Source organism: Equus asinus, chromosome 16 (genome assembly GCF_041296235.1).
Source record: "Equus asinus isolate D_3611 breed Donkey chromosome 16, EquAss-T2T_v2, whole genome shotgun sequence".
NCBI classification, from domain to species: Eukaryota; Metazoa; Chordata; class Mammalia; order Perissodactyla; family Equidae; genus Equus; species Equus asinus.
This window is the reverse complement of record NC_091805.1, coordinates 3,087,903-3,114,708: the sequence shown is the minus strand read 5'-3', so window position 1 is coordinate 3,114,708 and position 26,806 is coordinate 3,087,903. Positions and strand designations below refer to the sequence as shown.

Genomic DNA, 26,806 nt, shown 5'->3' with positions numbered 1-26,806 from the left:
AAATTTTCATTCGTGTTCCATCTAAAAGGAAAAATTCCTTAATACGCCCCGGTGCATGGGCTTGGTGTTCAATTTATAGTCGATTTTGTCAAGAAAACAAGGTATAGGAACAAAGCCTAAGCTAAGACTCTCACTCTGTACGTTTGAGATGTTGGATCTCGGGCCGGAGAGTCAACCTCTCAATTTTCTCATCTGTAAAATGGGGCTAATGATAGCACCTTTTCCTAAGTTTTGATGAGGAAGTCTCAGCGAGATAACCAGGTGCCAAGCACACTGTCAGGCACATCACAGGAGGTCGAAAAACGTTCGAAGCAGCTGTTGCTGCAGTTGGTGGCTGTGATGGTGAGGGCAGAGGAGTTGTGACTGTTATTTGTATCTTGAGGCTCATCTACACTGGACGTCTTTTTTCCTCCTGGGTCTCACAGAGAACTCAGGTGCATACAGCCCAGGCACTGACAACACCTTATTCTTAGAATTCCTCTCCTTAAAGGTTTGTGCTTTTCCATGGGAGCCGGCCCCGTGTCATAGTGGTTAAGTTTGGCGCATTCCCCTTAGGCAGCCGGGACCCCGGGGACAGACCACATCAGCTGTGGCAGCATCCCACATACAAAACAGAGGAAGATTGGCACAGACGTTAGCTCAGGGCCAATCTCCTCAAGCAAAAAAAAAAGTTTGTGCTCCTCCATAAATTTAAGCCTTACTCAACATTACCACAATTATTTATCTTATAACAATAATAGTTACTCTTCTAAGTCTGAGAGGTGCTAATTTTTTTGCCACCTTATGCTGTAAACACTGGGCCATAGAGCTTGGTAACAAAACAGGAGAGTATCTTTCTCCATCTCTGAAGTGTCTTCACATAAAAGCTGAACTCTATTACAAGTGCCAGCCTGAGTTGCCCAGGGTGAAAGTACGTGGTACTGGACCGTCATGCTGCAGACATGTACTAAAAGTCAGATGTGAATTCAACAGCTACTCTCTTCCAGTGAAAACTATCTGGTTCATTTTTTAATTTTTTCCCTTCCATCAATACCCAAAGGAACTGGTTTGCATTAGTGAGCAAGTGCCCACAAAGGTTTCTTCCTCTTCTGGACAATTAATTTATATCCTATAAGACAAATATTGGCACATCTGGACAAACTCAGCATGAGTTTAAAAACCATGAAATTTCCCAAGGCATCTGTGAATAAAACACCTCTCCAAGCTTTGCAGAGATGACAGACCGAGGGAGGCGTGGGGCGAGAGGCGGGGGCCTGGAAAATGGTCCTCTCCGATGACGTGAAGGGCTGTCATATGAAAGACAGAGGAGAGTTCTCATGCTGAGAGCTCAGGAGCCAGAATGAGAACAACAGTGTAGAAAAGCTGCAGGGGTGGCTTCCGGCTCGATGGAAGGAGAGCTTCCCAGGGCCAGGGTGCGGTGGGCACACCTGGAGTGGGACAGGCTGGGGCAAAGCCAGGCAGCACACGGGTCAGCTCCTCATGTGGGGCCAGATTCTCAACCCATCTGAGCCCTCAACTCTCCATCAGAATAGTCAGTCCCATTCTGCAGTTGCTCCAGAGTTGAAAGAAAATATACATATTTGATGCTCAGTATGTGGTAGGCGTTACGATGAGTCCACTCTTAGTGTGACCTCTGACAAACAGTATGGGTTTGTCAGATGCCTTCACAACAGGATAATCTGCAAGACCTAACAGTTAAAATTTCTCTAGTCCCGCTGTCCACCTTCTCTTTCGGTCCTAAAACCTACTGAGAACTCATGTCACTCTGCGCCCAGCTGTGCCACTGCTACTAAGGGAAGATACCGGGCGAGCAGTTTTCCATCTTCCCTGGATCTTTCCAACAGCAACAAAGAAAGAAAAACACTTCCCAGCCACCAACTTAAACCCAGGAAAGGATTACAGGAATTATCTAAGAAATTATCACAAATCATTCTTCACATACAGGTGTTCCCCCCTTTGCCGAACACATGTTTTGTGTAAATCACATTCTTTTTCCCACCAAATGAGCTTATAATTGATTGCATATGTTTATTACTTTATTCCAAGAATGTTACTATATGACCATTATAGCAAATGTGAAAAACAGGAAAATGGGGCAGCGAGGGGATGGTCAGGCACAGGATGTCCCTTCTTACTATTTCTTCCCCGTCGTCTTTGTGCATGAGTGGCAGCGATCTCTTTCTCCATAATTTTAATTTAGATTGCAATTTCAACAGTGACTGTTCAGCATTTCTCGCTGCTCTTAACTTAGTGACGCATTAAGTTCCTCTCTTCTCAGGACAAATTGAGCAGCGGCGATTCAAAAACATTTTAAAGTACCAAGGGACATTACTACTTAGAAACATGGAATTTTATAACCAGAAAAAAAACAAATCAACACTTGAAGAAAGAACGACTAATGCCACCTCTCATTTTATAGATGAGGACACTAAAGCCCAGAGACAAGCTGGCAGCGGCCTCTGCTCGAGCAGAGCCCCAGGTCTCCGTCCTGCCTGGCCAGCACAAAGAATCCAGTGTGAGTCAGGCCATAGTGACCCTGCTTCCCACCCCCGACACAGGTTCTATGAGTTTGGATTTTGGGTCTTCATCTTCCTTGGAAAGGTCTGTTAACGTGTTCTGTGTACCATGGATGCAGAGCAAACTAATTCAGGCCAAGGTAGGCTTGATGGGGATGACTCCACCCAGGCAGAAACTTGAACTGCCCTACAACATGGCCAGAACAGGAGGGAAAGGAGAAACCCTGTCTTTGCTCTGCCATCTTTGCTCCACTTCTGACATATCTTTATACATCCAAATTATGAGTTTATCTCATACCCATGAAACGAGCAAAAACTAAAAGTATTTCCAATACCAAGAGCTGGAAAAGGTGAGGAGAACAGGAACTCACATACTGCAGGCAGGAGCTCACACCGGCACAAGGCAGTGGAGCGCAATTCAGCAACATCTAGCCAGCCGAGGACATGCATTCTCCATCATATTCCTAAGTAGAGAGCCTAGAGAAATTTTCCCACATGTTCACAGAGGACAGGTCAAAATTTTTCAGAGCAGCATTGTTTATAACACAGAAAAAAATAAAAATGAGAATTACATTAACTGTGAAACGGTCACATAATAGTTATTGCACAGCAGCTAAAATAACTTCTTAGATTAACATGAAGTTTCTAAATTAACAAGGTTAAATATCAAAGCATAATGTCGAGCAAAAAAAAAAAGCAAGCTGTGGGGGATCAGGTACGGTAAGCTACCACGTACACAAAGTTAAAAGAAATCGGCAGAGCAAGACCACGCATCATGAGTGGGTTTATACCTACGTAGCAAAAGTATAAAAACATGCATAGGAACGAAAAGACACTAAATGTAGTTGAGAGGTTACCTCTGGAGGAGAAAAGAAGCAGGATTTAGGAAGGGGGCATGGGGAGCTCCAGTTGTATCTGTGCTGTTTTATTTCTTTAAAGAATCTGCAGCAAATATGGCAAAATGTTTGTATCTGAAAGGGAATTTTGTCATTTTTGTTTGCTTTTCTGTATACTTAAGATATTTCAAATTTTTTTCTTTTTAAGATTGGCACCTGAGCTAATAACTGTTGCCAATCTTCCTTTTTTTCTTGTTCTTCTTCTTCTTCTCCCCAAAGCCCCCCAGTACATAGTTGTGGGTCCTTCTAGTTGTGGCATGTGGGACGCTGCCTCAGCGTGGCTTGATGAGCGGTGCCATGTCTGTGCCCAGGATCCGAACCAATGAAACCCTGGGCCGCCGAAGCAGAGCACACAAACTTAACCACTCGGCCACCGGCTGGCCCCTCAAATTTTTAAAAAGAGAACAAAGCATGCTGGCTTAGCCAGGGATCGGTCTGGACATCCAGGTGTCTGAGAAGGTAGGAACAACAAGGATCCACAGGAACTAGTGTTTTCTCATTTTAAAAAGTCTACCGGCCATCACAAGCTCCTTTGTACCCCCACGGCCACACAGCGCCTGGTCAAACGCAAATACAGACTAAAAGTTGAATGAATGAATGAACAAATGATCAAATGAACTTTGACTAATAAAGACGGAAAAAGTAGTTATTGTTAACAATTTAAAATTCAAACTATTTCTAAACAAAGGTCCACAGAGAGCTCGTCTCAAAGGCATCATTAGCAGAAAAAAATTGAAAACAAGTGGACAAAGTAACCTTTGAAGACTTTTCTATCCCTAAAATTCAGTGTTTCTTCCTTATTTCAGAAGCGGGCACAGCACTCGAACACATTCTGTTCATCTAAACGAGCAGGAGTTATCTGCCATCACAGACCCCAGGATACAGCAAATAGCCAGAAACATACATAAGCCTGAGGGTCAGTCAGTCACTTGACGCGCTTGCTCTTCGGAGCCTTGAGTGAAAGATTTCCAGCATTTCTCAGCCCTGTTCACCAGGTGCATTGGGAGGCTAACTCATTCTGTCCTCATGAATACAAGTGCTTCTGGAACTGTCCTTAAATTGCTAGTATGTGACAAAAAGTTGCCAATGTGATCCTCATATTTCAAGCTCCTGGCCACTAAGAATACAGACACGGTAAAATCGACCAGAAATCGGCCACCATACATTTTTGCCGCTTTTCGTTTGTTTTTTTCACAAAAACTCAAGTGAATTTAAGAGAAACCAAATAAGATACAGGACACATTCACCCAGGCCTAGTAAGTCAATCCAAAAACAGTAGTTTAAAATAGTGTAAGCAAAGAGAATAATTTAAGAAAGTACCATGGGCCTCCGCTATCCTAAATGAGGTGGGTGTTTCCTACTTTCTTCTTTACGTTATTAAAATATTAATTTACTTTCAAATATAATCCTGGAGCTTCCTTCACAACACCTTCTCCAGGGAGGGGGCGGCCTGCATTTATAGCGTCCCTTTAAAGTTTAACAAAAGAAGGATTCAAATGGGGCTACCTCCACTCCGCCAGTCTTTTTTCAAACGTTGTAACAGGATCTTCCCGCAGCCACCAGGTCTGCTCTCCACACAAAGAAAGGCTGGAAAACATTTGTGCTCTGCTCCTGGAGTTAAAAATGAAGAAGCCTTTTCCTCTCCATCAGTTCTTTTTATTAATAAGGTGGCCACACTAAGCCAGAAATTATAACCATCTGCTTTAGCCATTAAACGCAGATTCAAAGGCCTAATGATAAAGTGACCTCTTTATTAATAACAGAAAGCGACAAGTGGCCATTTTCTCAGAGCCTGCAAGGAAATAAATCAATCCGTAAGCTCAGGTTGATGATCCACCTCCGAAACATGGCCTCTTACGTTTTCTCTTCTATTTGGCCTTCATGTTTTCCATAGTAGGTAACAAATGGGAGCTCCAGAAGTACCTATTCCACGAGTTTTGTTTATCTCTGCGTTGACGAGATTCCACTCACCGCCCCACAGAATTTGCAGACACTATCTTCTCTTCTCCCCATCACAAAAGAATTACCACCAGCATCGTCTCCCACTGAGGAGACACGTGGGACTTATTTCCTGCGGTGATTATGTCTGAACCCAGAGCTGGAACAAAGAAGGTGTGTGGGAAACCCGCAGAGCTGCAGGCGGGCATGCGTGGACCACTGCAGCTTGGAGTCTAACATTTCAGTAACACGGCCCATGTTTTCTTTAATTCGTATATTAGAATTGTAATTATCAAGTTGCTAAATGACAGTGGCTTTCAACTGAAGTGGGTTGTACCAACCCAACCTCGGAGGGCAGACAGAAGGCCTTTGTTGCCCTGCCAGACGCAGAAGACGCCGGCATGGCAGCATCCCCGGCCTCGCCTCAGATCCTTCTGGCAGGAAGCCTCCCCAGTCACCGAGAGCAAAGGAATCCCAGGAGATGAATCTCCTGGCCCTTGTCCAGGGGCTTTAGTACTGGAAGGACCAGAAAGACCTCTTTACAAACCTCATCTTTCTCCTAACTCAATCATAGGCTTGACCCCTGAAACACAGCAGAGGAATGAACGGCTGTAACTAAGCTGGTGCGCACAGGAGGAGTAGGAGTTCTTGGGTGGAAAACTTTATAGAGGATGTGGAAGACATCCCACTACAGAGGGGGTTCTGCAAGTACCATCTTCACTGCAAAGTGGAAATCCTCTGAAAACCCTTATCCCCAAAGCAAGCGACCAGCTCCTCTTCCGGCCAGCACCTCTCGCCCCACTCCCTCCTTCTTCTCTGCTGGCTTCCTCACCCTGGCTCCCCGCTCCCGCCACACTGGAGGAGGCAGTGCCATCCATCAAGGTAGAAAAGGCCTTGCAGGGCTGATGGGCAGAGGCTAGAACACGGCACTGAGTTCAACCAGGACCCTGGGCGTCCACGTGAAGGGACATCAGGGAGCTCGGCCCGTCCACACCCTCACCCAAGGAAACTTCTCTCCAGCCAGAACCACACATGCACAAGGAGTGTGACAGAGGACGCCCCAGACCAGCTGAATCCCACACGTCCCCCAGAGACTGAGGGGTGCAGGCATCACTTCCAGGCAGGAGTCCAGGAGAGTCTTGCTCTGCAGTAGCAAGCTGTGTGACATTAGGAGCGTCCCTTAACTTCTCGAGGCCTCGCAATCCTTCCCCATAAAATCAGAGAGCAGGGCTGGGTGGGGTCATAAGCCCCTCACAGCCTTGGCGTTCTACAATTTTAATACTTCTTTTATCTGATGCCTCAGTTTCCTCAAGTATAAAACCAGCGGTTGGAGGTAGGTGGTTTTCAGGTTCTTTCCAACACTGAAGCTTCGTGATTCAGCTGATGAATCCAGATCACAAGCAAGGATTATTCTGTTGATCTCTGTGGCCCTCTCTTTGCCAAATCATGATAGGAATGTGCTTCAGCTGAGCGCCCCATCCCAGCTACCAGCACATCTGGCTGGGAAAACACACAGCTCCTTCTATCCGCCCGCTTGCCAACACGGAAACCTTCAAACAAAGACGGATGATTAATAGCATCTTTAATAGGGCCCCCGCCTTGACATTAAATCTTGGGCTGAGGTTATCGAAAACAGCAAATACACAAAGAACTTACTCACCGCCTTGAGAGCAAGCCAGAGAGACCGTGCAGGTGGCTGGAAGGAAAACTGAAGTGAATTACAAAGAAAAGGTGCATTGAGTTAACAGAATATTACGCTGGTATTGGGGGTGGGGGCTGAAAACAGATGCGAGGGCCAGTCCATCTCAGCATCGTGAGGAACAAAAGCGAGAGCCACAAGTTTCTCAGTCACACGCACACACACACACGCACTTAAGTAAAGCACATGAAATTCACCATGTGGACCCAGGGATGTGGGTTGTGGTGCCCTTCAAGGGGCACTGTACAGCCAAAAGCTGATTAGACACGGCCCCAAAAGGCCAGTATTCCAGAAGGAGTCTGAGGCAAAGTTAGTAGTGTGAAGGTGGGGTGGCCATTTCACACCCTGGAGAGGGTGTTGGGCATAAAGATTATGAGATCAACTTCCACCGTCAGGAAATTTTATAGTTATTAAACCCCTGGACCAAATTCCTCATCTATAAAATGGACATCGCAAATATTCAGTCTATCAGAAAACAGATGTTTAAAGTTTGTGAAACACACACAAGTGTTTGAGACACAGCAGACACCCCAAAGAACTGGAACTTATTATCAAGACGCACACAGGTATCAAAGATCAGAACACTGTAGTGGGTCAATCCAGACAGACAAGAGAAATCAAGAAGGGACAGGCAGTGACAAACAAGACAGAATGGTGGGTCCAGGGCTGAAACAGCGGGCTACAAGGACTTCTTCTGAAGCATCGCCTTCAATAAATATCTATCGATGTCAGGGGGAAAAAGCAGATTGCCAGATGAGTGAGAAATTATGACCCCATTTAGGCTGAGAGAGAGAGAAGCAATCAGATAAAGCAAAGGAAGAGACCAGAGACATACTCTAAATACTAAAAGTAGTTATCACTAGGTTTGGATATTGGGTGATTTCAGGTTTTTCTGTTTATTTATCAATATCTGCCAAATAGTTTTTAATATGTGTGTGTGTATATATATAAACTTCAGTTTTTCTTATTTCAAAAGCAATAAAAATCATAAACATTTAATAACACGCATTGGGAAGCTGCAAGAGTGAGAACCTGAAATCCTGGAGCACGTCACTGGCATCCTGAGATCAGGGCTGTGTTCTCATTATTCAAAAGTTATCATCACACGTACGGAGAATCCCTGTCAATAAGTGTGTGTGGAGGGGCTCCTTAATTCGAAAGCACAACACTAACCATTTCAGGACAACAGTATAAACTCCCAAAGGGCCTCGATTTCCTAGGCGTGCTCACGTGAAATTATAACTGCAGGCGCACCAGCAGGCCAGTAAGCTCGAGGAGGGTGATTTGAGCCAGGCCTTGGAGACCTGGGGGACTTCAGAAGGAGGGATAAAGTCACTTTCTGTTGCAGAGACGATTTAATTAAAAAGAAGCTCCATTCTACCCACTCCGCCAGGTAACAGAGAATCCATTGTATCCCGAGGAACTGACAGCCTTCCAAGAGGGCAGACTGCATGACCCTCCATTTGCAATAGCTCCTCTTAGGAAAGGGGATAATCAGAATCGCACAGAAGGGGCTGCTTCCTTCCCTTCAGCAGATAACTTCAACCAGGCTTGCAAACCCCAGGAACCACACTCAGCATGCACCCTCTTGCCCCGGGCTCCGACTGACCCAGCATCACTCAGACCCTTCACTGCATTCAACCTGCGACCTGCCTTCCCCCGGCCCCATCCTCAGCCTCCAAACACCCCAGTAGACTGGGAGCTCCTTTTTCTTTCACTTATTCATTGAACACCTTTCATAAAATAACATAACATAAAGGAGACAGGCCCATCCTCACGAAGGTCAGAGCCTGGTGGCAATAACTCACTCATTCACAGAGACCTCCAGCTCCACGGCTGAGACACGTACCGTGCGTCCAAGGGCAAGGAGAGACCAGCGTCTAAGCAGCCTGCAGCCAGGCAGGAGGGGCAGAGGCACCCCCTGCGGGGAAAAGGACACAGAGTGACAGAAAACCGTGTGGCCAGATCTCAGAGCGTGAGGCAGAGTGGAAAGACACAACCACAGCAGGCGACCTTTACAGAGCGCTCACCGCATGCGAGGCTGACTGAATCCCACAGTAGCCCAACGAGGTAGGTTCCAGCAACCGGATGTTACAGATAAGGAACCTGAGGCCACCCAGGTTCAGTAACGCGGGCGTGGGGAGGACATGCGGCCTGTCCCTGAGGCTAGGAGGGTCGGCAGGGGCTGCTCAGAGAGCCCCACCGGTGTCATGCTGAGGAGCTTGGGCTCTTGCCATGGACAGTGAGGAGGCAGTGCACGGTCACAGCAGGAGAGTGACACGGTCAGACGTGTCTCAGGAGCCACTCCAGCAAGGTGTAGGGAACTGACTGCAAGAGCTAGGGAGACACTTGAGAAGCTCTTCAGTATTCCAGTGAGCGATGGGGTGGCCTGATCCAATGGTGTAAGGAAGGAGCAGAAGGAACAGATGCAAGACATACTGACTGGGAGACAACTCTCCGTGGGTCTCTGAGTCTCTGCACACATCGTGAGCAAAGGACTGGCTGCCCTTGGCTCCACATCATCTTTTCAAAGAAGTTTATGTGGAAAACAGCCTCGGAAGATACTGTCTTCCTCTGGAGCAAAGGGAAAGCAGACTTAGTGTCTGAGAGAAACAGCTTTGGTTCCCTCAGCTCGGGGTTCCTCTCCTGTGACACAATGCACGGCATAGATAGGAGTCACCTGGCCCTCTTCATGACACTCTGTGGGAACTGGTGCAAGAAAATGCTGGCACCCCGGCTACTGCTACTGCTGTGAGTAATAAATTCCTTTGTCTCTAACCCAGAAGTCTCATGTCTTAGCATTCATGAAACTGTGGCAGGCTGACTAATTTACTTCCAAGGAGGGTAAAAATCTCAAATCCCTCACAGTTCTTAGGATTTATCTAGGAGGAAAAGCATCAGGACTGGTGACTGGCTAAATGTAGAAAATGAGGGCGAAAAAAGAATCAAAGATTGCTTCTAGTGTTTTAATTTGGATAAAGGAGAGGACAGAGGTGGCGCTAAGTGAGATAAAATACAGAACAGGTACACAGAGGGTGCTGAGGGCTGGACGATAAGTTCAGTTTGGAGGCCTCCGAGACATCCATGTGGATATAGCCAGTAAAGAGTCGAATAATTAGGTCAAAGGGGAGGGTCTGGGTTAGAGACATGGATGTGGGGTCATTAGCATCAGGGGGTAGCTGAAATCACAAGAGTGCATAAAACCTCCATCTAACATAAAAAAAGATGGCTGGAGCCTCAGGGAGCCAAGGGCAGAGCACTCAAAGGAACCATCCTATTCATCCTTAAACCCTCAGTGCCCAGCAGAGGGCTTGACCCAATGTATATGCTACATGAATGTCTGTTAAACCAACAGCCGAAACCAGACCTAGAATTAGTTTTGGCCTTTGTTTAAATTAAAGTTGCTTCAACGATTACCTATGTAATGCTAATCTAGATTTCCTCAAATCAGGATCACAAATGCAGAGTGCCTAAGTCTGTTTCACAAGAAATACAACCAGTTTCATAGGCAAATAATTACTAATCTATCACTCTCTCATGTGCAATGTTCTGTTCAGAAGCAGAACACAATTCTAAGACTCAGAATTTCATGGCCATTCAAAGGAGTACTGTTGGTTTTCTTATTGGAGAAAAGTTCCAAGTTCTCTTAACCACCGGATCCCTTCTTCATGCATTCATTTTTCAAAAATACTTACTAAGGACCTGCTGTGTTTAAAGAATTGCACTTAATGCTGGACGGGATCTAAAAAGCGTAAAAGTCCCCATCCTAAAGGCATTTACAAAAGCACAGTGGTAGCAAATGAGCCAGACCAGAACTGAGTTCCTAGATCCACATTTAGCAATTTTATAACCCTGAGCAAGTTACCTGACCTTTATAACCTTTTGTTTCCTCACCTGTGCAAGGGTGGTAGTAAAGAATGTAAGACGTCATAAATGGTGATGAGAATTACATGTTATAACACATGTGGAGCGCCTGGCATCTTGCACTCCCTCCAAAAGCGGTAGCCAGTATTATCACCAATGTCATAAGCCTCCTGGGGAAGAAGCAGAGAAAGCCGCCCCTGACAGAAGAACGTTCGAAAGCCCCTGACATGGTCTAAAGCACTAGAAATGCAGAACTTTCAGAGGCTGGTGAAAACAATCATAGTTGACCCTACTGAGCCCCTACTGTGTTTGTACTTATTTAAACTATCCCAACAAACCTATGAATGAGTAGTAGCATTCCCATTTTCCAGATGAGAAAACTAACACCTAGACAAGTCGAGTAACTTGCCAAGGTCACCGGCAGAAAGTGGCGGAGCAGGAAGTAAACCCAGGCTGTCTGGCTCCAGAGTCTGATGTCAAGTTGCCTCCTCAGGGAGAAAGAGAATGCATGTGTTATGACTCATACTTGTAAAGGAAAAGAACAGGGGTCTTTGGAAGCATTTACCTTCAACCCACAGCTACAAATTCTCTTCTACCCAGGAGTGAAAGATTATTCATAAATATCTAAACAGCCAAGTTAGACTTTTCCAGGTTGGCTGGGGTCCTATTTCATAGATTCTGCAAATTGAGTAAGGAAGATTTAATGTCTCATACTGAATACTGAGTAAGGCAAAATCATGGTGATCGTGGAGTGACCCATGAAATCCAAACTGACTCAAAATCGAGGGGGTGGGGCTCAAAGCTCTGGGGTAGCTTTATGAAATAAAATGACTCCATTTACCAACCTTCCTTTCCTACTGATCTGCTGGCTGTTCATAAACACTTCCTTAATTAGAGTTTAATAAACTCTCCTCACAGATGCCGAGGGTCCCCCACCCCCTTTCCATGTGAATAATGTAACAGACGGCTAAGAGACGCAGCCTCGGTGTTGGGCCATCTTGGACTTCAACCAAGTTTTCTGTTGTTGTTCTATTGTCGTTCCATTTTCAAACACAGTGGAGGCGAAACACCCTAAATACCAGACCATCGATCAATGGCCAAATGAACTATGCAGGCTGTGCCCACACAGGGTCGTATCACACAGGCATGGAAGAGTATACTCATAGAGACTTGGAAAAAAATACTTTCATATTAAGTGCAAAAAAGCTTGAGACAAAACAGTGTCTACAAGAGGATCACATTTATGGAACCTTTTAAATGTATGCACAGGGCAAAAGAGGCTGGAGGGAAACACACCAAAATGTTAAAAGCGATTATTTCTATTTGTGCTGTGAGCCTAAGGGAGAATAAATTGTTTTTCACCTTTCAATATTTCCCTATTTTTTTCTGATGGACTTACATTTGCACATTTTTGATTGCAGCAAACTAATTCAAAAACAGCAATGAAAAGAGAAGTCATGGAGGTGGAGGAGGCCAGAGGGACTCAGGACCACCGTTCCTGCGTCTCCACGCGATGCTTTCAGAGCTCTGCGCAAAGCGTCAATCTCTTACAAAACCTATACTTCTTCTATTTCTTAAATGCTTGGAATATTTGTTTTACAGACATAGATAGATAGATAGATAGAAAGACAGACAGATAGATGATATAGAGACATTTTTTACCAAAAGCATTGAGCTCCTTTTAGAAATATAGTCGGGACCTGGCTTTCCTGGCCACCTCAGCTGTCTCTCTCTCCTCTGAACCCACCAACTGTTTTCAAGGTAAGGGAAACTCACAAGCATCCTAGACATAAGGATTCGACCTTCGACCTTTGAAACACTGACTGGATGGTCAGGTAACTAGTCAATGTGTCGTCACCATACAAACATGACACAAGAGTAACTGAGCGCACGCACAGTTAGGTACACACTTCCTTCTGGCAGCCACAAACAATTTATCAAGAGAAATATCAATATCAAAAAACTAATACTGCTTTTCAGAAAAGGTTATCCAAACTCAACTTTATTGAAGAAAAAAGCCTATTCTGCTAGCCGGAAAATACCAAGGTGAGTCTGGTGCAACAGGTAGAATCACCCTACAAACCATGTCACAAACTCAAGCAGCTGTTTCCATCTGGGAATGTGCATCCCGGACACACTCCCCCATAGGCAACCAGGAGCCCTCTAGCCCCTTTCTAAACACCAGTCACAACACAACCCAAAAAGAAAATACTATGCACATTTTTTTAAAAGCAGACAGTTACTGGAAGAGCTTTGGGAAATGAACGTAGCCCTACCATGGAGGTCAAATGCATATGTAGTTTTAAAGGAAAACAACCCTGACATACTGAACATGTGTCATCAGGCTCTCACTGACAGAGCAAGCAGGCTTTCAAAGCAGAATGGAAATTGGAGTTCAGTAGGAAGTACAGTCGCGTGCCTACCCTCCTTAAGGGGAGCAGAAGCATTCTATTAGTTCCCTGCTGCTCTGGCGAAGGGAAGCCAGTCTCCCTGCCACTCACTCAGGACAGAGCTCCAGTGTCTTGAAGCTGAGTAACAGAAAATCCAAACACGCTCACACCCCTCTTCGCTGTGAGGGGTGCCTCCATGTGGTTGTCAACCTCTAGCATTATCCACTCAACAGGCCCACAAGCTTTTTATAAAATAAACATGAATTAATTGGGAGGCAAGGAGGAGGAATGGGGGGAGCATTCTTAAGAGGTGGAAAGTCAACTGCATTCGTGGTCAGAAAGGAAGGAGGGGGCGCTTTGCTTTGGCGGTGGAGCAGCCACCTTCAGAATTTTAAGCTCTTTAAAAAGACAAGGCATCCGGTGGTTTTAAGAAATTAACTTCAGGTTTGATCTGTGCCAAGTGCAGGAATTCTGCAATAAGACATCGTGGAACAGAGGGAAACTTGCACTGCGTCCCTCCCTCCTTTTCTGAGCTCTGGACTTGGGTAGCATCTCTTGGACCATCTGCAGAGGTCTTTTCACACTCATTTGCTCAAAATTACCCCTCTGATTATGAAATCTTAAGCAACTGGGTGTGGAACTTGTTGGACTAGAACTTTTTTTCCTTCTTATATCCTGACTCACTTGGCAACCCAACCCCTATAGCCTGGATTTATTGTTCCTGAACTCAGCTTTCCCACTTGTTCAGATAAGCAGGTCCTAAAAACGATTCATGACTTGTGTCGTTTCTTTTTGTTCCCCCATTAACTTCTTCCCTTTTTTAAATTGAGGTGTAATTGACATACAGTACTATGTTAGTTTCAGGTGCACAACACTGTGATTTGACATTCGTATACATTGCGAAATGGTTGCCACAGTAAGAGTAGTTACCATCTGTCACCTTATAAAGTTAATGCGATATTATTGGCTGTATTCCCCACGTGGACATGCGTGTGACATATTAAATGCCCCTGGGCCCTCTCTCCTCAGCTGTAAGATGAGACCGCTGCCTCAGTGGAGCTCTGAGTTTCAATATGTGAACGCCTAGACAAATGCAATCTACACGGCCAGATGCAGCCACAGTACTAGGCAGGGCAAGTGCCTCTTAACGACCAGGCCATACGCTCTCTCATCTACTTCTGCCACCTTAGGTGTGCTTTACTGCACAGTGAGCTTCTCAGGGGGTGGGGGGGCCTGTCTTACATGCTGTTCTACCCATGGTGCTTGTAACAACACTGGCACACACACACGTGACTTTTACATGTGGAATGAGACACTGACTGAGTCATCTTCATATGCTCCCCAAGGGCACAGGGCTTTTGCACATGGCAGGTATCAAATTATGTTTGTTGAATGAATGGATTTGAGTAAAACTGGGAGTGCCTTCACAGGCAGGGACTTCCTCTTACTCATCCCCGACCCCCCTGGGCCTAGGACAGAGCTGGGAAAAAGAGGAAAGCAGGATCAACTAATCCTTTTGCTCTGGAGACACGTCAGCTGGGATTAAAGTAACTGGTCTACTCAAAAAACAATCAGTGGTAAAGTTTGTGTGGGCTCCTGTTCCAGAAGGCCCTCTGTCTGCCTGGCACTGTGGCAGGTGCTTTACATGATGCTTTCTCAACAGCTCTGATAGTGAGCGATGACTGACATCATTTTTTAAGTAAGCAAAGGCTCAGAGAGATTAAGTCACTTGCCCAAAATTACAAAGCCAATAAATAACAGAACTAGGATTTAAACCCAGGCTTCTGGAGCCCATGCTCTTTCCATTATGCAAGACTAAGCAAGAGCGAAAAGCGCCAAAATAGCTGGGACCGCCTTATCTGAAGTTACACGGCTTTAGGGGAGGAAGGAGGTGGGTGAGGTTTATGGAGGGAGACTAACCAGTTGGGGCACCTGCCCCAGCCAGTGACTGACCCATGTGCTTGCCCTCTGCAACCACGTCCAGGAAGACAAAAGGAAAGAATGTTGATGGAGTCATTTTCCAAACAAGGTCATCCAGCTACGCCAGTGGCTGGGGAAAACGGCACCACCAGCCCCATTCCTTCTGGTCATTTCCTACAAGTCCAGGCTAGCCCATCAGAAGCCTCAGCCTCGGATCTCAGAGCCAGCAGGCCATCTCCCACGTGTCCTTAGAGCCAAGAACTGCCATGCGGAAAGAGCATCTACATTTTCCAGAGAGCTAGGAACAAATCTCAGAGGAAGAAATGTAACGACCCCTGGTTTTAGAAAAGTCAATTTAAGAGCAAGCCTAATGCTCTTTCCATTCCGGGTGCTCTCATAGAAGCAAAAAAGATAACGTTCATTTTTTTAAAGCAGCAGAACAAGACAATTGCCATAAAAAATATGCTGTTTTAAGTTTTTTTAATAGCTTTGTTAAGATTTAGCAAGTGGGGGCCGCCTCCGTGGCCGAGTGGTTAAGTTCGCGCGCTCCGCTGCGGCGGCCCGGGGTTCGGATCCCGGGCACGGACATGGCGCTGCTCGCCAGGCCACGTTGAGGCGGTGTCCCACATCCTACAACTGGAAGGACCTGCAACTAGGATATACAACTGTGTACAGGGGGGTTGGGGGAGATAAAGCAGAGGGAAAAAAAGAAAAAAAAGATTGGCAACAGTTGTTAGCCCAGGTGACAATCTTTAAAAAAAAAAAAAAGATTTAGCAAGTGAACAGCAGTACCCCTTCTATGATTAGAGGGAAAACTAATTTAATGAAATCCAATGTGTTTGAAACATCTTACAGTCTTAGCATTATCATCAAATAGAAACCTAGAATCTTACACGTCAGTGTAGAGACAGACCACTCAGTATGACTAATGTTTAATTCATTGAGGGGTCCAAAACTAATTCTCCTAGAGATATTACACTAAGCCCTCAGTTGGCAGGCTCAGAGCATCTCACTTTAAATGCTGAGGCAGACGCTGCTTACCCTCAAGTCAGATGCCCCTGCATCCTGGCGCTTCTCCATCCCAGTTCATTTGAGAAGGTCCAAGACTAGGGTGACATCTCCTATTACAAGAGCCTAATAGCCTCGCCGGAGAGGAGAGGACACAAGCTACACAGGATGTCGGAGGGAAATTAAAGCCGATCAGCAACTAGCTGAGCTTTCTCCCTGAGTTGACAATAACAAAAAACAAAAAAGCACTCTGGATGGGAAGCATTGGTGTGCTTCACTATTCCTAAGTAGGCCAGAAGCCATAAATATGTGTAAAGCACAGTCTTTCTATTTCCAGTGTTCGAGGGCACAGCTAAAGAAATCAGCATGTAATTATGGACATGTGCATGCTGTTCTTCCCACACGCAGAAAAGGCAAGCAAAAGTCCAAGCACTGCTGCAAAACCTCGGGTTGTGTTTGGGTGACATTTACCCAGGGCAGGCCTGCAGCTGACAAAGGGGAGAACTCTAAAGGCAGAACCTGCAAACCCAGGAACCCAGGCCTGACTCCTCCCCGTCCTCCCAGAGCTGCCCCTGGAGCTGGAGAGCACACGGCCCCCTCAGGACCTCGCTGAGGTCTTTCTGTGCAGAGCAGAACCCTGAGCCCCAGAACCCTATAGAAACAACCCATTCTCCTCAAGGCAGGCCTCCACATTGTCTAGAGCCCCTTCCCATGCCTTCTCACCTCCGGGCTTCCCCATTTCTGGACTTGTCTGGTTCGCCGCTGATAAGCACCCAGAGTGGTCTAACCAGCACACACTCAGAAAGGCAGAAGCACCAAACCCTTCCACCTGGCTGTTCCACTCACTGACGCTCACAGTCAAAGCAATGAAATGCTTTTCCTAGTCACCCCGACCCAACCAGCTCTGCGCCGAAGTGGATCATTATTAATAATAAAACGGCTACCCTTCCCTGAGCGCCACTCGTCTGCCAGGAGTTGTGTTAGGAGCTTTCAATACAGTCAGTTTCGCTCGAACAAAAAACACAAGTTCCAAAAACTTACCGTGCTCTGCAAAAATCACAGAATAAAAATCACAGGGCTTATGGGAAAATGGGATTGAGATGCACCACTGAAAACGTCATGAGTGACATAGAATGGAAGGTGGGAATCTAATAAAAACAGTAGCACGGTTTTACATATGTTAAACGGTTCAGACATACGTCAGTAACACAAGTCGCGTTTTACCTGGACCAAGGCCTGCAGTCAGCTTGTAGGAGCAGGCGCTGGAAGGGCCGCAGCCTGTGGGTTGTCGAGAAACGATGGCAGGAGGGTCGTGTGCCATCAGACAAAAAGTCGTCCACACCAGCTGTGGATGGGTGCGGCTCCTGACACACGCGGGCGACTGCGGAGGCAGTAGACGTTTGGGGCGGGTGTTCTGCGTGCTCCCACGCAGCTCACTTCAGCTGGGGGCAGTTTTCTGAGTTCACCTAGCGTTCCTCATGGATAAAATTGATCATAAGCAAATAGAAAATTTGTACTACCCTCAAATTGTTCCCTAATATGTCAATCAGGTTGGAACAAATTTGTGTTTTTAAAACAAGTGTTAAAGCAGAACTCACTGTACCTCATCTCAGTGAATTCTAACAAGCCTGGAAGATAGGTAGCATTAACTCCATCTTCTAGAAAAGGAAACTGAGGCTCAGAGAGGGTAAGTGGCTCCCAAAGTCACATCGTTGGTGATAAGCTGCAGAACAAGGATAGGACCCAGGTCTGCCAGGTGTCCCCTCCACCACCTGACACCCTATTGTTGCCACTTCTTCTCATTAGGCAACAAGTGCTGGGGAGGAGGTGCCCTCAGTCCTTCCGGGTCTAAAAGCAGGTTAGAACCCTGCCCGTCTCCTCCACGCCCGCTGCACTTGCCTGGCCCGGGCGAGGTGGAGTTCACTGGGAATGTCCATGTCCGGACAGAACCACAACCCTTAGCTCCACCCAGGAGCTCTGCCCCCAAAGACAGTTAAGAGTCTTATGCATCTGGGGTCAGAGATCTCCAAACTTATTGCTGTGAAACTCACTGGTCAGATTCAATACGATTTCAGCAGATTTCATGGGGCCTAAAGATTCACTTTCCAGAAGCCCCTTGACTGTCTTCACAGTCTCCCTTCTGCGGAGCTTGCATTCGAGTTCCACATCGAGGGAGAAAAAACTGTCTTACTCCATAAAACGACCGTTGTAAAGGAAAGTCTGACCGAGTCACTCCCGTCCCCGGAACCCTTCCCCGGCTCCACGCTGCCCTTAGAATCAAATCCAAGCCCCCCGGCATGGCATGCCAGGCTCTCCCCAATCTGTCCCCAGACTGTCTCTCGAGCCACGCCTCTGTCCCCTTGGCCACCCCGACGGTGGGTGTTCCGGAGGGACTGAATTACTTCAGTTCCCCCATCCTCCATGGAGCCTCACTTCCAGACCCCGTCCACACTATTCTTCCTGCCTGGAACACCCTTCACACCACCCATCACAGCACCCTGAACTCCGCCTGTTCAATGCCTAGTTCATCTCCAGATCTCAGCTTCAATGCCCCCTCCTCCTGGAAGCCTTCCACGGTCCTGTCCCCACATCGGGATTAGGAGTCCCTTATAGGTGCCCCTACAGCTCTCTGCACCTTCCCCATCACTGCTGCTGCCCATTTTACTAGAATGACTCACATATTTATCCAATTCCCCACAAGATTAAGCTCTGTGAAGGCAGGAATGGCGTCTGGCTCGTAAAATGAAAAACTGAATGAATGCATCTGCATACCACAGCATGAAAGTGCTTTCACATGCAACGTCTCATGTAACCACACATGCCATTTTATGACACGAATGGGGAATCAAGCAAAGGATCCAAGACAGCAAACACACGAGCCACTGCCACAGAACTCGTAAGGGGTGGCACATTCATCCACTCACTCCTTCAACCACGTCATAGCAACTTATGTTGTAGGCACCGGGTGCACAGCAATGACCACATCAGACAGAAACCCAGCCTCCTGGAGCTCACTGTCGAGTGGTGGAAGGACAAAGGATCAATCACATAAGTAAACAGGATACACACTACATCAGGATATCAGTTGACCAGAGGGTGATGATACTACGAAAAAAACGAAGCAAGGAGGGGAGATAGGGCCTCCCTGAGACGGCATCCTTGGACAAAGTCCTGGAAGAGGCGAGGGCGTGGTCCAGGCTGATCTCTGGCCTCCAGGCAGAAGGAACAGAGATGCCAAGGTACTGAGGCAGGAGCAGGCCTGGCAAGTCCACGGAGAAGCACGGAGGACGGTGCACCTGGGAGAAGCGAACTGATTCTCAAGTCTGGAAGGTGAGGCTACTAATAGCGACTACTTCCTGAGCGCCTGCTATGAACCAGAAAGACATACCCCCGTGCTCACAGACTTCACGATTTGCTCACATACATTTAAATATGCTCGAGTCAAGTCACACCCTCTGAAATAGAACAGCATCAATATACAGCCAATTTACTCCCCAGGCTCGAAGGAGGCTGTCGATCCCTTGAAACCGCGTTCTCAGACCTTCTGAACAAACAGGTGGTAAAAGTTGCCCCCATCAGTAATTTTAGTGTGGGCTTCCCAGGGATGAACAAGAAATCTTCTGTACATGAACAGTGCCAGCAGCCACATCACAGGGGTTTGTGAACTGTGGCTTTCTGATCAAACGTATGAAATGAACACAAAAATGTTTTAAAACGTATTATTGTGAGGGAAATTATGTAATAAAGACCTCCCCTATTACTTAAGGTAATAAAAACAAAAATAAGGATTTATAAGCTTCCCAGCTCTGACCTAAATTTGCTGCGCATTATTTTTCTACATCTCTTTCTACTTTAGAAAAACCACTACTAATTGCATTCACATTACACAGTATCAACCAAACCTGGATTTGGGTTTCTGCCAAGACCACCAAGAGGCTCAGGTTACAGCGAGTTTATTAAATGGGGTTTTTTTTTTCCTCTTTTAAGCAAAACTTACAATGCTGTTAACCTTCTGGAGGGACTAAACAGATAAATGCTTGATATGTAACATTTTAAGAAAATTCCAAGCATATGAATAAGGAGAAAAAGTACAATTTTTTTTTTAAAACTCACAAAATAATAAAGGATTTTTAAAAGCACACAGTTTATTGGTGGCTGGGAGCCTGGAGCTAATGAAAAAAACATTTACAAGATAGGTTTCCACAGCTTTTCTGCTGTGTTCTCCGGGTACGGAGGATGCTCGGCTGTCCTCTAGGAAACCTGGAACTCGGCCGGGAGCAGAGAACACGAGGAATCAGAGCAGTTCAACCTCCCCCAGCTTACACTTTCCCTTGGAAAGCAACCACGACAACCTGTTATTTTCACGGCAATGTTTCTAAACTCTTGACTCTCAAAGTCCTTCCAACCTCAGTCTTCTATAACGAGCTCGCACTCTTAATAGGGCCTCAAAACCGAGACGGCTTCCTGGTGACTGCGGTCCTTCCCCGCCAGCAGGGCAGAGGCCACGCAGAAGGCTTCCCGTCTACAGAGCAGATCCCACCCGACTCCTTGTTACCACTGCAGTCTCTGCTGAGTCCTCACCAACTGCTTATCTTCTCCTTGGTGAAGATCACCTCAGAGCCCCGCACACCGTTCCTACTGACTTGCTAGCAGCGCAAGAAAGCAGAGGAGGGAAGATGGAGGCAGTGGGCAAGTAATCGTCGCTGGCCTCGTACTTCTGGAGAAATCGGTGTTTTCATTCTCACCCCTGCTGTGTTTTCTAGTTCTTTCCTCTGCCCCGCAGGGTCCGGTATTTCCTTGTGTTCGCTTGTCTTCTAGATTTCACAGACGAGGAGATTGAGGCTCACTCAGCTGGAGCAGAGTTGAGACTATCCTAGCTCCCCCGCCCACTGATTAGGATCCATCCCACTAAACTTTACATTTTTGTTTAAGTCCAAGGGCTCAAATGTAACCTACTGAATGTGGATTTGGGCCAAAAAAGGAATAAACACTGAACAGTTCCCCCATGTCACACAGCATAAAGAAATGGAACGCTGACACAATGGAACACGATACTATTAAAAATTCAGTTTGCAGAGAGTATTTTTAACAGTTTTATGAGGTATAATTTACATACTGTAAAATTCTCCCATGGTAAGCATCCAGTCCAACGATTTTTAGTAAACGCGTCTAATTGAGCAATCATCACCACATTCCACTTTTAGAACATTCCCAGCAGCCCGAAAAGTTCTGCTGCTCCCGTTAGTAGTCACCTCCCACTCCCGCACCAACACAGGCAACACGAGGCTGCTTTCCGTCCGGTTTTTTGCCTTTTCTAGAAATGTCATAAATATAATCATACAATGTATGTTCTTTTGGGTTTGGCTTCCTTCACTTAGCATGATGTTTTTCAGGTTTATCCATGTCGTAATACCTGTATCGGCATTTTGCTCCTTTTTATTGCTGAATGGGATTCTGTTTTATGGATATACCATATTTTGTTTATCCACTCACCAGCTTATGAGCATTTGGGCTGTTTTACTTTTTGGCTTTATCAACAATGCTGCTCTGAAGACTTGCACACGTCTTTGTGTAGATACATGTTTTCGGTTCTCTTAGATAAGTTAGTTTGGGTTTTTTTAAAAAAATTATAGCCATTCTGTGTGTAGTGGTGTGTGGTGTACAGTGGGATCTTACTGTGGTTTTAATCTACATTAGAACATTTAACAGCACTGAAAAATTTTACCTTATAATATTGCGAGAAAACAAGCAGGATTCGAAATTGTTTATATAGAACGATCACATATATGAGCCCTTCACATATATGAAGACTAAAAAGAAATACATCAAAAATACCTCTCCTATCCGTGACAAAGGACATGAGAGCATTTCTTTCTTTATACTTAACTGTGAAATTTTCGTATGAGTAAATATATAATAAAAATACATTTTAGAAATTAAAAATATTGCTATAAACCTAAGAACTATGCATTGCAAGTCATTAAGGGTCAGGCTATACCCAAGCATCAGCTAAACTTAACTCTATTCTCTCTTTATGAATTACCCATTCCAGGGGCCGGCCCAGTGGCCCAGCGGTTAAGTGTGCACATTCCGCTTCGGCGGCCCAGGGTTCACTGGTTCGGATCCTGGGTGCAGACACGGCACCGCTTGGCACGCCATGCTGTGGTAGATGTCCCAAAGTAGAGGAAGATGGCAATGGATGTTAGCTCAGGGCCAGTCTTCCTCAGCAGAAAGAGGAGGACTGGCAGCAGTTAGCTCAGGGCTAATCTTCCTCAAAAAAAAAAAAATTAATTACCCATTCCATGGTTGTTTGTAGCAAATTTGCAAAACCAGGCTGGCTTCCCTGGGCCCTAAAGCCTGCTTCTCAGACTGCTCCAGGGGCTGGCCCGCCACAACCCCCCAGCCAAGGCCCACTGCCTGCTTCTGTATGACCCACAAGCTGAGAAAAGCTTTCATATTTTTAAATGATTTTTTAAAAAAAAGAATATTTTGTGATACATGAAAGTTATATGAAATTCAAATTTCAGCGTCTATAAATAAACTTACATTGGAACACAGTTGGCTCATTTGTCTCTAGCTGCTTTCGCACTATTACACCCGAGCTGAGTAGCTGCCACAGAGGCTACACGGCCTGCAAAGACTAAACTATTTACTATCTGGGCCTTTTTTTTTTTTTAAAGATTTTATTTTTTTCCTTTTTCTCCCCAAAGTCCCCCAGTACATAGTTGTATATTCTTCGTTGTGGGTCTTTCTAGTTGTGGCATGTGGGACACCGCCTCAGCGTGGCTTGATGAGCAGTGCCATGTCGGCACCCAGGATTCGAACCAACGAAACACTGGGCCGCCTGCAGTGGAGCGCGTGAACTTAACCACTCGGCCACGGGGCCAACCCCTACTATCTGACCCTTTTTACAGAAAAAGTTTGTTGAACATTGCCTACCCATCCATGATGGGTGCCCAGAAAAGATAAGCTCAGTTCTATTATCCTTAGGAAAATTCATTAGGGAAAAAAACTTTTGGATTAGTCACTCTTTGTATTAATTCATATTAATATGTCTTTTCTAAAAATGTAAGATTTGTAGCTGACAGCAGCAACGTCAAAAACTTTCAAAGTACTATTTAAAATTATAAGCCTGTATTTCTCTGCCTGGCACCTAGTAGGTCCTCAATACCTATTGAACAAATTAACAAATAAATGGATGGATAGATGCATGATGGATAGGTGGAGGGAGGGATGGATGGATGGATGAATAGATGGGTGGATGGATGGATGGATGATGGATAGGTGGAGGGATGGATGGATGAATAGATGGGTGGATGGACAGATGGATGGATGGATGATGGATGAATAGATGGGTGGATGGATGGATGGATGGATGATGGATGAATAGATGGGTGGACGGATGGATGGATGGATGATGGATGAATAGATGGGTGGCTGGATGGATGGATGGAATCACAGTTACTGAGGGCCAACTGTGGGATAAGTACCATAGCAAGTCCCACAATGGGTTGGGAGGGACCAAGAAAAGGAGACCTGTCCTCATGAATCTCTGAGTAAGACAATGGATATGAACTGCTAACTTGCAAAAGAAGAAATACAAATGACCAAAAACATATGAAAAGATGTTTAATGTCACCAGTAAATCAAAAGTAAGTAAATATCAAACAATAATAATATTCACTTTTTTTAACCTAGAAGATAGTCAAGTATTTTAAAAATGACAATATCTAATGTCAGGATAGGTAAAGGGAACGAAAACACTTTCTTTCAATAGAATACAGAGAGGGACATGCATTTTCCCAGTCTTTATGGTAGGCAATGTGATTATATGCATCAAAAGATTCTGACCTTTGACTCAGTAATTCCACTTCTAAGAACTATTGCCAAGAAAATAATCATGGATATGGAGAAAAGTTTACAGACAATCACAGCATTGTGTATACTGGGAAGAGAGAGAGGGAAGGAACAAAACCTAATATCCAACAACAGGGATTAAGAAAATTGCGATACAATCTCACATAATAAAAGTGTAATGATTAAAAATGATTGATTGATTATTTGAGAGTGATGTATTTTGATAAAGAAAGTTGTTCACAGTAACACTGATAAGTTGGGGGTGGCGAGCAAGTCATCAAATCAACTTGCAAGAGGAGGAGCCTATTTTTTTAAAAAATGTATATTCACAGAAAAAGTTCAGAAGTATATAAGCTTAAATGAAAATAATTATTACCTCAATTATTTTACTTATCTGCTTTTTTCTCATGTTCTATGACAAACTCATCACTGGTTTAATTTTTAAATAAAATTAAAATAAAATAATAAAAGGGATTAAAGATGGAACAAAACTGAGGACTCCACGATACTCACACAAATGGAATAAAGGTATCAAATCATGAACTAATATTAATTAATCAATTATAAAGCAAACAAACTGGGTTGTAAGTTCCTGCAGGCAGGGGCCTATACTCACTCACTGAACACATTATTCAGCATCCACCATGTGCCAGATGCTGTTCCAAACACGATGGTTTCACTATGAACAAAACGGACACACCCCTTCTCTCGTGGAGCTTCCGTTGAGCGTCCTGCACGTCTCATGTCTCCGTGTGTGCCGTCAGCAAGCGCAGGGCCGGAGGCGTGTGGAAGTCCTCATTTAAATCAGCGTTGGTTAAGTTCTTAACAAAAGGGTTCATCACAGCAAGTTCCCAGTACACTTATTAAATGCTTTTCTATTCACAAGAAATGTTTAATCCAAACACAGCTTTTCACAAAACTGCCTAGTGTGCAAAGTGGAGTAGAGTTAGAAGGCCAAAACAAGAACCCAGGTTCCTGGAGCAGTTCTGACTCAGTCCCCAGCCGCTCGGGGCGGGGAAGCTGTCAGATAATATTTCATGAATGGCTATGCTTAAGTTACTTGAACCAGCTGGGGCTTTTCTTAAGCTCCATTTTCCTCTGGCCAGAACATCGCACAGCTGAGGCTGCCTGTTCAGCATCACTCCACAGAGAAGTGGGTCTTTCTGTTTTCCTCATAACTGCAGAAACCCACGGACCTGGTATTCCGCTTACGCGACAGCCGGCTCCCTGCTGGGGTAAGCCACTGACAGACCTGCACTCGGCTGCAGAAGACAGATATTCCTCCTTCGGGCCCAGAGTCGTTGGTAACGTACTGACTCAAAATAAAGTACACACGGGCGCTTTCAGTTTCCCAGAAGTCCTGAATCACCAACACGTCAACTCGTTATGATTCTTTCCAAATGTAGCGGTGAAACGTTTCGGCCGTTTCCAATGGATACCAGATACATCAACCACGCACCCATCTCAAGGTCTTCAAAATTAGAGCCACAAACGCCATCATATGTCAGGAAGAGGTCACTAAAAACTGAACAGGGAGGAAGACAGTGTGCTCAACACCTCCGTTCAAATCTTAACACCGGGACAGTCCCCCTGGGTGAGCGTGGGGACAAGGTACTTGTCTTTTGGAAGTTCATCAATAAAATAAGGACGATGATCTCCCAGTTTAATGTGAGAATTATGCAAAGCACCTTGCTCTGATCCAGGCACAAGATGACACTCAGTACACGGGAGGTCCAGTGCTTCCCTCCTCGTCATAATCTTGAGCATCAGGAAGCCTATTTGGATCAAAAGTGAACGCAAAGAAGCCCCTGTCCCCTTGCTCTGCTCCCGGGGCTCCGTACAGAGCACAGCAAGCACAGCTCGCTGTAGGAGAGAAGCCCGTAAGGAGACAGCACACCCCACTGCGACTCGGAGGAAGGGCCGGTGTCGAGATCTGGGTGCAAGTGCCAGCTCCTTCCGAGGTGCAGCACCTCTCACAAGTTATTGAACGTCCCGTTCCCTCATCTGTGTCCCCATCAGTACAACAGTAATAAAAACAAGACCTATGGAGAAATAAACAAATGACTGAACACACGCTGAAAAAGAAAGACCTATCTTAGAACAAAGGCCGTCGCGAGAATTATATGAGAAAATGCTTATAAAGTCCTAACACTCTCACTACAGAACCACCCCAAGCAAGTGACACACCCCAAACCTCACCTGACCTTTGAATTTCACTGTCAGCCCTTCGGATGTTTTAAATTCTTTATCCACACACCCCTCAAGGCCATGAAAGAACTGATTCCAGCTAAACCCAAAATTCACATCAAACCCTAATCTGCACACAGCAGAAATGACTACAGGGTGGGAGAGAAGCAAGAGAAGGCAAAAAGCACTCTTTCAAGGTGAAGACGAGGACTTCAGTCCTTCCAGGACAATTTTCCTCCCCCTGACCTCCCAACTCAAAACTCAAAACAAAAACCAAAAACAAAAGACAAAACAAAATTTTTTTTAAATCTTCAACAGTGCAATTACAAGCCTTAATTTCCAAAGCCGAGCGCACTGAACCCTGGTTCTTTGTGCCTGTGGTTCCTTGGGCCAGGGGTATGGATTTCATTAAATTAACCAAACAGATGGGTGGAAAAGTACAAGAGCTGGCAGGGGCCACGGGGGATGGGGGACCCACCAGCCTCAGAAGGCGCCTCGTGGAGATCACAGAAACATCGCCACACCCAGCCC

General features: G+C 45.6%; 1 protein-coding gene across 2 annotated transcripts in view; it reads right to left on the bottom strand.

Annotated features, from left to right (window-relative positions):
- The window catches only part of ROR1 (receptor tyrosine kinase like orphan receptor 1), a 356,983-nt gene that overhangs the window by 291,951 nt on the left and 38,226 nt on the right, over window positions 1-26,806 (bottom strand). The window lies entirely within an intron of this gene.